Raw genomic sequence first — 4550 nt, forward strand, 5'->3', positions numbered from 1 at the left:
ATATATATATATATATATATATATATATATAAAGAGAGAGAGATTTATATATATAACATAAATAGGGCTATAAAATAATAATTTAGTGTATCCTTATTGGGTTATCGGCTTAACCGATAACCTAGTAAGGTAAAACCGAAACCGAACCGTTTACCCAATAATTTTTTTTATAAAAACAACAAGAAACTGTTAACCAATAACCCAGTACTCTCTAAGGGAAACAACCATTATCTCGTACCCTAGCACCATATTGGACCTCCATACTGACCAACATACGACCACCTAGGGCTAACTCGTATCCTAACATATGAGAAGTTCCCCCTAACACGTATCCTAGACAGAATCTACTAGGATAAGTTTAGGGCATCATATGACTTAGCCATGTACACTTCATACCCTAACATATGAGAAGTAAGATGCCTACTTGTACCTTGGATGGAACCCAAACAAACTACACTGGCTACTATACGGACGGGGTGGGGGTGGGGGGGGCTGAACCGTATCTTAGCATACGACAAGTATGCTTCAATTGTATATTGTCCAGAAACTAAAACTCAGGAATTTTTCTAAGGGTCAAAATCCAAGGTGTTTCAATCTCCCCCACTTGGATCATTCATCTCGAATGATGGACAAGGCAGTACAAGCACGATTTACACCCCTACACCTCGACTTTAACCTTTAACTAAGTTAGAAAATAAAGATGCAAGGAAATCAATCTTTCCTTTAACAAAGTTTGAAAACAAAAGGATGATGAAGAACACATACCTTCCACACGAATTCCCTGAGCGAAGAGCAAATGCGGATACTTGAACTCCATGTCTTCTTCTACATCCCAAATGGCTTCCTCGAATTTTTGGTCTCGCCATAGAACCTTCACTGAGGCCACGTCTTTTGTTTGCAACTGATGAACTTGCCAACCCAAGATCCTCATCGGGACCTCCTTATAGGTCAAAGAGTCCAAGATATCAATACCATCCAAGGGAAACAACCAACGAAGGATCACCCACACTTTTCCGCAACACAGACACATGGGATACCGGATGAATGAAACTCATGCTAGAGGGCAAGTCCAATTCAACTTACAATTCCCCATAGACACATCACTACAAAAGCCTGAGTCTAGCTATACACTACTTCCATATTTAAGCCTATTCAGAGCTAAAAGAAGTTAACTTAGGCCGCGGGGCTCTATTCCTCACGTCCATCCAGAAACACTACTATCCCCCCATCCCTGCAATTAAGCATCATGCCCCATCAAGATTCTTAAGTACGCAACACAACAATTTAGTATATCCATCAATCACCACAATCGAGCTTACCTCTTCTATACCCGCGGTATAGTTTACCCTTCCAAAGATTTAGTAACCTCTATCTTTTTCACAAAGATCTTTACCACCTACTCCTCTCCTAACCCTCCCTCATGACAACAATCTTACCTCACCCCCTCCTTCTTCTCGAAAACCTTAATTCTAGTAGCCATCCCAGAATCTCCCCCACAAGGGACTTCTACTTTACCTCATTTCAAAACATCGCTTTGCTTCCATGCCACTACCACCTTAACATAAGAAGGTCACTCAAGAAACTAGAGAACAAATATTAAGAATGAGGGGCGGTTACTTCCCAATTACAACTCCTATTTACTGTACTACCCAAGGCGAGACCTGCGAAATGAGGCATGACACAATAGGCATGAGGTACTTCATAGCAATCACCTAGGCCATAAATGAAGAATCATCCCGACATAACATACCAAAGTAGGAGTCCTTAGGATTGGACACCAAACGAAACACGACTGAATATATCATGGGTAATGTAACGTAAGGTCAAGATTCATACCCAGGGAACAAGACGAGGATTTTCGTATTGAAACTACTATTTCTCGAAACTAGGCATAACGTAAGACATGAGCATAAGGGTCATGGGTGTAATGACGTAGAGCTTGAACACTTTGAACTCGAATTCCTAAGAACCATTATGGCCTTTGGTTCTGGGGTTAGAGTATGGATATACGCAGCATGCAAAATGCGAACCTTAGGCATGGGCGCTATTAGAATGCGCACAACACTAGCAGAGTTCCCTCTTAACCGATATAAGAGGGAATCACTAGAAGAAAATTTAAGGCTAACCCTCGACCTTCATCTTATTACACCTATAAGCACAATACTCTGCTCCAATGGGTATCTCTAAGGACGTACACGAGGGACGCTTGGTTCTCCTATACCTAAAACCTCATCCATACAAGGCTACCTAGAGTCCAACATAGTCATACAAACTCCATGCCCTAACTCACCCAATGACTTTGCACCAATCCATCAGTTTAACCTAAACCTCTGGAGTATATGTCACTACTTTCCCGCTCTTGTATCCCCCAAGTCATCAACCTCACCCCTTCTGCACCCCTCATCCAACCTACCAATCTACCCCCACAACCCTCGCTCTGCTATCCTTGAACTAACATACTCCCCTCATCAAAATCAACCTCTAGGTTCAAACTTAGTGTCTATTAACCATTACGCGCTACTAACAGAGTACTCCATAGAGAAACACTAGGACAATCTAAGGGATCCTTTAATTTCTCCTTAAGCTCCTTTAACTCAACTGGAGCCATTCTATAAAGAAGAAATAAAAATTGGACAAGTTTTCAGAACAAGTTCAATCCCCAACTCAGTCTACCTATTAGACACCAGAAGGGTCATCAGGAGATTCACTCACCATCAGGACTGAATGCAAAGAAGGACCCTCTGAGTTAGAATCTTTAACCCGAACCAAATGGTAGAGACACCCCTTGAAGATCAATTTCCGAGCTCTAAGATATGATATAAACTTCCTCTTAGGTCTTGGGAACTACCCTCACATTCTGGTGAGCCGGCTCACCAGGGACTTAAAGACAACCTTAAACTTCCAACAATCTAAGGACGTATAGCATGAGTGCAACCAATCCATCCTCAGAATAACATCAAAATCCACTATATTGAATTCAAACAAATCCACCAAAGTCTTTTTACTACCAATATATACCACACACACCCTATAGACTCTTTTGGTAATCACAGAGTCACCTATCAGGATAGAAACAAAAAAAATGGTCTGAAATAATTTCGGAATCAAACCAAAATACACAATCATATATGGGGTCATATAAGAAAGAGGGGACCCGGATCAGTAAGCAGTACACATAATGGGAAGAGAGTTTGAACATACCAGTGTTAGCATCAGGAGATGCCCCAGACTCTTGAAGGATAGTGTAGGCATTGAGATGGTCCCGACCAGTGTCGGAGCCAGAAGCAACACTCCTTGGTGAAAAGCTAGAGAAGTGGCAACCGATATATCCTCTTTGCCCAATGACAATCTAGAGAAGTGGCAACCGATATATCCTCTTTGCCCAATGACAATCCTTATGGGACACTCCCTCTACATGTGACCCAACTGACCACAACTAAAACACCGATTCCTCCCTTCACGACAAAAACTGCGGTGTAATTAACCACAAAACTGGCAGGGAGGATAGGGTAGGGCTAATCGAGCTCCACCAACCCTAAAATGATATTCACCAGTCGTCTGAGGATAAGGGATATTGACAACTACATGGGCACTTCTCAAATTTCCTTGCCCAGACCACTGTCCCCTATCTCTACCACTGCTTCTCCGACTTCTCCCTAGTTTGAATATCGGGACTTCTTGCTCTGCCTATTTCTCTACTTTGCCTTATTCTTTCCCTTACCAATAAGAACGGACTGGCATGACAGAGTTGCTACTATCTGGGTCAATAGATGAATAGAATGTCCAAACTCAGCATTGGTAATATCTCCTTGAGGTGACTAAGCATGAGTGGCACCTTTCGGAGTAGGGTCGGTAGAGATCGGTGGAACTTCACTGGGAAAATCAGAAACTGCGATCCTTGACCGGGTCTGTGCCCTATGAGTTGGACGAGATCCATCTATGTCATCCTCGAGTGGGACAGGTGAGTTTCCACGAACTTTAGATCATCAAGATGGCATGATCTGAAAGGTGAACAGAAGAAGATTTAGGGGAGAAATTCAAGACCTTCGACTCTATAGCCCGAATATAGTGACTCGGATGAATTTCGAACATATAACAAAATAGGTTAACAAGTGGAAAAAGTAAAAGCCAAAATAGTATTTTAAATATTTTATGGCAAAATTACAATTTTTGAATAAAAATGAGATGATTTTTCGGTATAAGGTAAAAATAATTCATGACCAAATGGATAGGAATCATAGTTCACAAATGTCTAGGCCAAACAAGCCTTAAACTTAATTGATTTGCACACTCCAATAGTTCAACTCAAAACCTCTAAATAATATTCTTATTGATTTTATTTATATGACTCACTTTATTTTATCGATTAATATATTTTTTATATTTAGAAATAATTAATTTGAATATATTTATTTAATATATAATGAAATAATTTATGAACACATAAATATGTGTCACTTATTTTAGATCATAAATTTTTTAAAAAATATTTTTTTAAATTTCGTGTGAATTAAAACTAACCCAGGTAGATTGAGACAAAGAGAGTAAAA

Source organism: Capsicum annuum, chromosome 12 (genome assembly GCF_002878395.1).
Source record: "Capsicum annuum cultivar UCD-10X-F1 chromosome 12, UCD10Xv1.1, whole genome shotgun sequence".
NCBI lineage: Eukaryota > Viridiplantae > Streptophyta > Magnoliopsida > Solanales > Solanaceae > Capsicum > Capsicum annuum.